Source organism: Aquarana catesbeiana, linkage group LG03 (assembly GCF_042186555.1).
Source record: "Aquarana catesbeiana isolate 2022-GZ linkage group LG03, ASM4218655v1, whole genome shotgun sequence".
Lineage (NCBI taxonomy): Eukaryota > Metazoa > Chordata > Amphibia > Anura > Ranidae > Aquarana > Aquarana catesbeiana.
In genome coordinates, this window is record NC_133326.1 from 382,450,483 (window position 1) to 382,461,471 (window position 10,989).

A 10,989-nucleotide genomic window follows, 5' to 3' on the forward strand; every position below is an offset into this window, starting at 1 on the left:
AGAGTTTATCAACGCTTATCAGCATTAGAGTGGTTATACAGCTTTTACTGTTGGCGCTATATAAATCCTGCATAATAATAATGATAGTGGCTTGATATGGGGCACTCAGTTGGGGGGGGAGCCAGGGGTGCCGGTGGAGAACCAGAGAAGAGGAGGATCAGGGCTGCTCTGTGCAAAACCATTGCACAGTGCAGGTAAGTATAACATATTCGTTTTTTTATTAAAATAACAGTCTTGCAATCACTTTAAGTGTTTTTTGTTACATATATTTTACAGCTTAAAAACCTCTCTCAAAACCCACTAGTTTTGTTTTTTTTTTTTACTGCTCAAAATCGCCACTGTCCAAAACTGCTGATAACAGCCTATGTGTGCATGGACACATAGGATAACATGATAGAGAGTTTAATGCATTTGTAAGGTTCAGTATCACACAGCGCTGATTTTTTTTTTTTTTGTATATATGTTTTCACAGGTTATGGGATTATGATCAATGCTTAGCAGCAGTGAATTTGTACTTTGTTTCACAGGAATTGTTATACCACACCTGACGCTAGGTTGGAACCTCAGGTGACTTTATACCTGACGCTGATTGCAGTCTCAGGTATCTCTAGAGTAGCTCACAAGATTTATATATTTTTATATAGTATAAATACAGCTGTTCTGTGAAGCTCTCAGAGGTTTGTTAGAGAACCTTAGTGAACAAACAGCATCATGAAGGTCAAGGAACACACCAGACAGGTCATGGATAAAGTCGTGGAGAAGTTTAAATCGGGGTTAGGTTATAAAAAACGATCCCTTGCTTTGAACATCTCGCTGAGCACTGTTCAATCTATCTTCCGAAAATGGAAAGAGTATGGCACAACTGGACAGGGAAGCTGGTGAGAGTTGATGGGAAAATGGATGGAGCCAAATACAGGGCAATCGTAGAAGGAAACCTGTTAGAGTCTGCAAAAGACTTGAGACTGGGGCGGAGGTTCACCTTCCAGCAGGACAAGGACCCTAAACATATAGCCAGAGCTACAATGCAATAGTTTATATAAAAGCATATTCATGTGTTAGATTGGCCCAGTCAAAGTCCAGACCTAAATCCAATTGAGAATCTGTGGCAAGACTTGAAAATTGCTGTTCTCAGATGCTCTCCATCCAATCTGACAGAGCTTGAGCTATTTTGCAAAGAAGAATGGGTAAAAATTTCACTCTCTAAATGTGCAAAGCTGGTAGAGACATCTCCAAAATGACTTGCAGCGTTAATAGCAGCGAAAGGTGGTTCTACAAAGTATTGACTCAGGGGGGCTGAACACAAATGCGCGCCACACTTTTCACATATTTATTTGTAAAACATTTTGAAAACCATTTATCATTTTCCTTCCACTTCACAATTATGTACCACTTTGTGTTGGTCTATCACATAAAATCCCAATAAAATACATTTATGTTTTTGGTTGTAACATGACAAAATGTGGAAAATTTCAAGGGGTATGAATACTTTTTTAAGGCACTGTATATCTAATGAAAAAAACTAGGAGTATTATCAATTACATTAGAATGAAGGGAATTAGCATGTATTTCATACTTCTCCTGAAGGTAGTGTTTTATACCTATCAACAGTTAGGAGTATAACAATGGTTCCTCATTTTGGCCAAAGCAATTCTATGCCCTGAAAAGCTCACCAACTGAAATAGCCTTAATAGTGTCTTATGGAAGCCAGCAGAATGCTTTGAATTTGGTATTCCCAGGTATTCTTTATGGAACATAAAGTTGCCTAGAAGATAAAGGAAGATGTCTAAAGCTCAAATCATCTGCAAAGATGGGGAACTCATCTCACAAATATATATAAAGTTTGTGAAGAAATGGGAAACATATGATCCTTGTTGAAAATATAAAAATACTTATTTTTCCAAGTAAAATACAAAACAAGCAGAACATATATGTAACAAAAAATAGTTAAAGTGATTGCAAGACTGTTATTTGAATAAAACAAAACTAACATGTTATACTTACCTGTGCTGTGCAATGGTTTTGCACAGAGCAGCCCTGATCCTCTTCTTCTCTGGTTCTCCACCGGAACCCCTGGCCTACCCCCAACTGAGTGCCCCATAGCAAGCCACTAGCATTATTATTATGCAGGATTTATATAGCGCCAACAGTGTGCACAGCGCTTTACAACATTAGGGCAAACAGTATAGTTACAATACAATGCAATACAGGAGGAATTTAAAGGGCCCTGCTCGTTGGAGCACTTATCCGTGTTCACTCCCAAGCCCCGCCCCCCGGCTCCCTCGTCACTGGCTGTGATTGACAGCAGCAGAAACCAATCTCTCCTGCTACTGTATCTGAGCCAATGAGAAGTGAGAGAACCAAGAGAGCTTCAGGTACATTACTGGATCAAGTTCAGGTTCAGATTTTTACAGGGGCTGTGGGGGAGTTGCATGCACAAGGTTTTTTACTTTACTGCGCAGAATGCAGTAAAGTAAAAAGCTTCTGCCTTTACAACCACTGTAAACCCCATGAAATAAGACTTGTTAGCTTTGTGCCCCTAATATACAGTATGCCAGGAGATAGCAAATGAAAAGTTGATGATGGGCATTACCCAGCTGCCAAGAGAGACAATACCTAGTCACTCCTCTGGGATTATACCAACACTGTGGAGATCCTCAAGCTGCTGCAGCGGAAGAGAGGGGTATCAATTTCAGTGAAATACATTGGTTGAAAAAAATCAGGACTTGAGGAAATGCATAAGGCACCTTTCACATGGGGCAGTCTTCACCAGGAATCCACCTGCTTAGCAGGGAATCTGTCCGCTGATCTCTGCTGAGCAGGCATATGGCTTGTCTGTGTCCACTTATGCAGAGTGGACACAGACATAGCCCGCTGTCCTCAATGGGCGGTCGGATGTAAGCAGACAGCCTGTCATTTTACACCCAATGGCCATCCGATTTGCTAGAAGGATGGGGAACAGATTTCCAACTGTCTGTTTTTAGCAGGTAGGATCGAATGTCCATAGAGGGCAATGGATGGTCCAATCAGGTCCACCTAAAAAACTGACAGGCGAACCCAATCGTTCTGCCTGTGTGAAAGGGGCCTAAATATAGTAGAGGATTTTTTTTTTATCTGTTTTTGTTTTTTTACAGTGATTTCTTCTTTATGTTCTCTGATGCTCAGATGCATCAAAGGCTCCATTCCTTAGCCTATAACCCATTGTTTGCCATGCCAGCCATTACTTCAAGCCAGGTGACTTTTATTTTCAGATCTCATTGTCTCCATAAAAATGATTTTTGTCATGACAAACAATTATACCTGTTTTAGGGTAGCTCGCAGGATTTTTTATTATTTATATTGAACAATTATACTTACAGCTTAAAGTTGTTGTTAACCCACTGTACTAACATAGTCTTATCTCCTCTGTATCATAATAACATTTGTCCCTGTGCCTGTGTAATGTAAAAAAACTGCCGATTTGTACCTCTATAAGCTGCACTCTGAGCGCTCAGCTGACATGTCAGCTCCCTTGTTTCTCCAGCTCAGAGCTGAAGTGGGCAGGGCTGAGCCGTCATGCTGACGTCAGCCAGTGGAGGAGGGGGAGAGAGCTGATGATCAGCTGAGCGGCTAGAGCCATTTATACAGGTACAGATCGGCTGAGTTTTTACATTACACAGGCACAGGGATAGATGTTCTAATGCTACAGAGGGGATAAGAAGATTATCAGATACGAGAGGAGCAGGAGCGGAGGGGGGCAGGTGCAGCTACAAGCAGGGAGGGGAGGGATAGGATGACAGAGGACACAGACACAGGGAGAGCTGCAGACAGGAGAGCTACGGCTGACAGAATCACGCAAATAGAACACAATGTCAGGGGCTCAGCAGCCATGATTATCGTGGTCAGTTTGCAGGGGGGAGGGTTTAGCCAGGCAGGATCAGCCAGGTTTTTTAGGGTATACATTGGGCCAAATGACTCAGCACAAGCACTGTGCTGTAAAACATGCTTTAGAGGAACGGGATCGTTTTTTTTTTTTTTTTGGGGGGGGGCTTAACAAACGCTTTAATGGATTGAACTTAAAGCGGAACTTTACTCAAAAGGGGAAGTTCCACATGTTTGCTCCCTCCCTCCTCCACTTTAGCATTTGGCACTTTTTTTTTGGCGGGGGAGCAGATACCTTTTGACAGGTACCCGCTCCCACTTCCACCCGAATTACAGTGGCGATCCAAGCACAAATTCACCCCCATTCTTCACCCTCAGCCTTCTAGGACACATCATAGGTCCGAGAAGACTGCAGGACCATTCACAAAGCGCAACATGGCTTGCTCATGCATATTGTGAAGCCGGTTGTGAAGCTGCAAGGCTTCACAGTCAGTTTCCCTTAGTTAAGATGTCGGCATTTAGGGACCTGAAGCCCAGTGATGAATGGACTCCGGTGAGAACAGCGCTGGACCCCTGGACAGGTAAGTGCCCTTATATTAAAAGTCTGCAGCTACAGTATTTCTAGCTGCTGACTTTTTAGACACAGAGCCATGGCTCGGCCCCGCACCCTCTATCTCCTCATTGGCTCACTGACTTTTGATTGACAGCAACTGGAGCCAATGGTGCCTTCTGTGTGTCTCAGCCAATCAGGGAGGGAGAGTCCTGGACAGCCGAGTGTCTTGCGCAACATCGCTGGTTTGAGATGGTGCTCAGGTAAATATTAGAGGGGCTGCTGCACACAGAAGGATTTTTATCTTCAGGCTGAGTTCACACTATCTTCGCATGCAGCTCAAAGCAGGGGTCCGGTGCGTCCCCATTCAGTTTCAGGTCTGAATTTTTGGCCAAATTCGGACCTGAAATGGACCAAAAGACACATAGGACTTCTGTGCAAATTCACACCGGAGCCGCAGCAGAGATATGAACTGGCTCCATAGAGAGCTGGTCAAAATCTCCTGCTATTGTGAATTGGATGCGAACACCTGCATCCAATCCAATTAGTGTGAACCCAGTAATAGTGGTTGCGAGTATAATTGTGCAACCAGTTTTTCTATTTAACCGACCGCACCATAGCCGAATGATGGCTACAGCGTGGCTTGATAACTCTGTGAGGGCGTACATTGACGTCCTCCCAGAATCCTGCTCCCGCGCGCCCCCTGGGGCGCGCACCCGGGAATATCCTTGACCGACGGGTCCAGGGGAGCGGAGCTGGTAGCGGCCGTTTACCACGTGACGCCCTTTGTGTCCGGTTCCGACTTGCTGACGATATCGTTTCCATGGCGGTGGCGCCTTCTTTCGGTTTTGGACCCCGGTGGCTAACCGTTTTATCTCTCCCCCTCTCCTGAATTGGATGCCATGTGATGATGTTCCTATAACATTATGACGGATATACACCTTACCCCAAGCCCCTGAAGAAGAGGTCGCAATCATTATAAAAATACCTCGAAACGCGTTGGACCTGCACTGTCGATTAGCTCCTTGCTTAAACAGCCTCTATGGTTAAGTGTAGTTCCGTCAACCTGTTTTGTACATTTTGTATATTTTCGTTGTACTATTACCATTTGTACATTCTGGCATCCATATTATTTTTCGTTATTTATGACTCCTATTTAGTATGTGCTATGCTTTTAACCTTTTGATATAATAAAACTTTGATATTTTATATAATTTTTGTTACATTTTCTGGAGACCTCCACCTTTTAAAATCCCAATTAAGAGGAAAAAACTTTCTATTCGTTTACCAGGTGATCACTCCGTCAAATGACGGAGCGATCACTTGTAAACAAACAGGTGTCACATCTGTTCCTCTCACCCCTCTCTGTACCAGTCGGTACAGTGTGAGAGGAGAGGGGAGAGATCGTGGCAGCAGCGCTGTGGGCTGCATCTGTAGTGCACACAGCGCTGATATGTGCCCATTCCAGCACTCATCCATCCATGCTCAGCCATCCATACTCAGCATACTCAGCCATCCATACTCATCCATCCATCCATGCTCAGCCATCCATACTCAGCATACTCAGCCATCCATACTCAGCATACTCAGCCATCCATCCATCCATCCATGCTTCGCCATCCATGCTCAGCATACGCCACCATCCATACGCAGTATACTCATCCATCCATCCATGCTCAGCCATCCATACTCAGCATACTCAGCCATCCATACTCAGCATACTCAGCCATCCATCCATCCATCCATGCTTCGCCATCCATGCTCAGATACTCATCCATCCATCCATGCTCAGCCATCCATACTCAGCATACTCATCCATCCATCCATGCTCAGCCATCCATACTCAGCATACTCATCTATGCTCAGTATACTCATTCATCCATCCATGCTCAGCCATCCATACTCATTATACTCATCCATCCATTCATGCTCAGCATACTCATCCATCCATGCTCAGCCATCCATACTCGGCATACTCATCCATGCTCAGCCATCCATACATACTCAGCAATACTCATCCATCCATGCTCAGCCATCCATACTCAGCATACTCATCCATCCATCCATGTTCAGCCATCCATACTCAGCAATACTCATACATCCATCCATGCTCAGCCATCCCATCCACCCCCATCCATACTCAGCCATACCCAGCCGTACTCAGCCATACCCAGCAATACTCGACCATACCCAGCAATACCCAGCCATACCCAACAATACCCAGCCATACCCAGCCGTACTCGGCCATACCCAGCCGTAATCAGCCATACCCAGCCGTACTCAGCCATACCCATCTGTACTCAGCCATACCCAGCCATACTCAGCCGTACCCAGCCATACTCAGCCGTACCCAGCCATACTCAGCCGTACCCAGCCATACTCAGCCGTACCCAGCCTTACTCAGCTGTACTCAGCCATACTCAGCTGTACCCAGCCATCCCATCCATACCCAACCATACTCAGCCATACCCAGCCATACTCAGCCGTACCCAGCCATCCCATCTATACCCAGCCATACTCAGCCATACTCATTCATGCTCAGTCATCCCATCCATATTCGGCTATCCCCATCCACAGCTCATCCATCACCATTCATGCTCATCCATGCCACATCAGTTATCATCCATGCCAATACAGTGCCTCAAAAAAGTGTAATAGGTAGTCAAATTAGATTTGAAACGTATGTACCTAGAACACCTGACGGTGCTCCCTGCATGTTGAGCCTCTCTATATGGCCAGGCTGTGGAAAATTCTCACACATGTGGTATCGCTGTACTCAGGAGTAGGAAAATCTTTTTTGGGGTGTATTTTTGGTATGTGCATGCTATGTGTTAGAAATATTGTGTAAATGGACAACATTTTGTAAAAAAAAATGCGTTTTCATTTTCTTTACACATTTTCCAAAAACTTGTAGAAAAAAATGACAAGTTCAAAAGACTCATTATGCCTCTTAGATTATACATTGGGTTGTTGTCTTTTCAAAATGGGGTAAATTTTTGGGCTTTTCCATTGTCCTGGTGCTCCAGGGCTTCAAAAGTGTAATGCCCTGTACACACGGTCAGACATTGATCGGACATTCCGACAACAAAATCCATGGATTTTTTTCAACGGATGTTGGCTCAAACTTGTCTTGCATACACATGGTCACACAAAGTTGTCGGAAAGTCCGATCGTTCTAAACGCGGTGACGTAAAACTCATACGTCGGGACTATGAACAGGGCAGTAGCCAATAGCTTTCATCTCTTAATTTATTCTGAGCATGCGTGGCACTTTGTGCGTCGGATTTGTGTACACACGATCGGAATTTCCGGCAACGGATTTTGTTGTCGGAAAATTTTATAGCAAGTTCTCAAACTTTGTGTGTCGGAAATTCTGATGGAAAATGTGTGATGGAGCCCACACACGGTCGGAATTTCCGACAACAAGGTCCTATCACACATTTTCCATCGGAAAATCCAACCGTGTGTACAGGGCATAAGAGGTAGTCAAGAAATTATATGTGTAATTTATGCTCCAAGAACGCCTGGCGCTCCCTGCATGTTGGGTCTCTGTATGTGGCCACACTGTGTAAAAGTCTCACACATGTGGTATCGCCATACTCAGGAGGAGTAGTAGAATGTGTTTTGGGTTGTAATTTGTGCTATGCATATGCTGTGTGGGAGAAATAACCTGCTAATATAACAATTTTGTGAAAAAAAAATCTTGATCTTGCAAGGAATTGTGGGAAAAAATTACAACTTAAAAAAACTCACCATGCCTCTTCCTAAACACCTTGGAATGTCTACTTTCCAAAAATGGGTCATTTGGGGGGTATTTGTACTTTTCTGGCATGTTAGGGTCTCAAGAAATGAGGCCGTCAGTGCATCAGGTGTGATCAATTTTCAGAGATTGGCACCATAGCTTGTGGACTCTATAACTTTCACAAAGACTAAATAATATACACCAATTTGGGTTATTTTTACTAAAGATGTGTAGCAGTATAAATTGTGGCCAAAATATATGAAGAAAAATTAGTAATTTGCAAAATTTTATAATAGAAACAAAGAAAAATGCATTTTTTTTACAGAATTTTCAGTCTTTTTTCTTTTATAGCGCAAAAAATAAAAAACCCAGCGGTGATTAAATACCACCAAATTAAAGCTTTATTTGTGTGAAAAAAAGGGCAGAGATTTCATATGGGTACAGTGTTGCATGACTTAGTAATTGTCATTCAAAATGTGAGAGCACCAAAAGCTGAAAATTGGTCTGGTTAGGAAGGAGGCTTAAGTGCCCAGTGGGTAAGTGGTTAAAGTGGAACTTCACTCTCATAATCAACATTGATTATTTTTAATCCTTGTGCTGCTAGCATTAGTAAATAGATAGGAACGTATATCATATTTACTTGTTTTAAACTTTTTTTTTTACATTCTTCAGTTACTTCCTGGTTTCTTGCCTAGGAAAATAATGTCATACACCCTAGGAGTCTACAAGAGGGGAGGAGAGGAGGAGAGGTTTTCTCAGCTAAGCACACTCTCCTGCATGCATGCTTGCGTTAAGGGCAGATGGATTCCAGGAAGTAAATGCTACACGGATTATCTGCCCTTACTTAAGATGGCCACAGCCAGAAATTATAGAGGGTGTTTTTCAAAGTAATTTCTTAACAAAATACAACATGGAGGCATGGATGGATGGGGAGTTTGCTTTGAATATTAAAAATGAATTAAATAGTGATTCAAAACACCGCCACTCTGATTGTTCCTGACTGTCCAAGTATTGGATCAAGCATCGGAGCATTTGCACGAGTACAAGTACTCGTGCAAATGCTCGGTATTGGCACCAATACTAGTATTGGTATCGGTGCAACCCTAGATGTCATAATATACACCACGTTTGGAGGTCAGATGGCACCGCACATCACCCCAAAAACACCCCCATATACCAACAGTGAAGTTTGGAGGTGGGTGTGGGGCTGTTTTTCAGCATACGGTACTGGAAACTTTATTGCATTGAAGGAAGGGTGAATGAAAAATGTACCAAGACATTATTGATAAAAATCTTCTGCCATCTAGCAGAAATGATGAAGATGAAACGAGGGAGGACATTTCAGCAAGACAATGATCCCAAACACAAAGCCAAGGAAACTCTTGATTTGTTTCAAAGAAAGAAAATATAGTTGCTAGAATGGCCCAGCCAATCACCCGACTTGAATCCAATAGAAAATCTAAGGAGAGAACTAAAGATCAGAGTTCATAGAGGAGGCCCACGGAACCTTCAAGATTTGAAGACTGTTAATGTGGAAGAATGGGTCAAAATCACACCTGAGCAATGCATGCGACTGGTTTCTCCATACAGGAGGCGTGTTGAAGCTGTCATTACCAACAAAAGATTTGTATGAAGTATTAAATACATTTTAGTTAGATTGTTCAATACTTTTCCCCTGTATCATTCCACTTTATTACACATAACTTCATTTCTGAACTTGTTTGTTTTGGTGTCTTTACACGTATATGTATGGATTGCATGGGATGTTACCGACATGTGACGAAAATTTCATGTCAATGGCACCTTTAGAAATATATTTACATAGAAAAATGGTGACGTGTTCAATACTTATTTTACCACTGTATGTAAATTTATTAACCCATTTATTTTACATTTTTAAGTTGCTTAAATAGCTGCACTCTGTTAGACCTCTCAGCAGACTGCACTGCAGTTGAGCTGCCCAGCCTAATCCATGACCCACCATTTGACTGGGCAATAAAAAAGCATCAGGATATTAATGAAGGTATCACTCTGCTCTCTCCTCCAGTCAGAAAGGTTCCTTTGTTAGATGAACATCGCTGTGTAATGTATTACAATAGTTTACCTTGTTGGCCCTCCCTTTCAAAGTTAAAGTCCTATTGTGCTTGGGATCTGATGAGGCTAATATCAAGAGAGATTTGAGCTTTTGACAGCTGTATTTAAATGTAGTATTTTTTTGTGTTTCTTTTATATCTTCTAATAAATTTAGATTTAGGAGGTAATTGGTTATATCTACAGGCACATGGTCCTTTTAAAATAGAAGTATAACTTTAAATAATAAGATAAATATTTAGGCTCGGTTCACACTGGGGCGGCTTCAAAGTCGCCTGACTCTGAAGCCACCCCGTACAGCGCAACTTCAGCGTGGTTTGCAAACGACTTCTGTAATAGAAGTCAATGCAAGCCGCTCTGAAGTCACCCCCAAGTAGTGCAGGAACCTTTTTCCAAGTCGGAGCAACTTGAGTCACTCTGATTAGAACTGTTCCATTGCACTGAATGGAGCGCGACTTGTCAGGCGGCTAAATCGCTTGACAAGTAGCCCTAGTGTGAACTGAGCCTCAACATACTTGTTATTTCTTTGTTTTTGTAAAATATGATTCCATAAATTACAATAGTATCAGGGTCTTTCCTCTCTTTCATGAGTACGGTGATTGCTGGTTTGTGGTTAAATAGTTTCTCTAATATCCATAAATGTGTATTTTCCTGTAGTTACTGATCAGTGCGTTCGTTGTTTACTTCCACAATTGCACCACCTTAAAAACCACAATGAATTCAGTGAATTTCAGTGCCTGATTGAAGT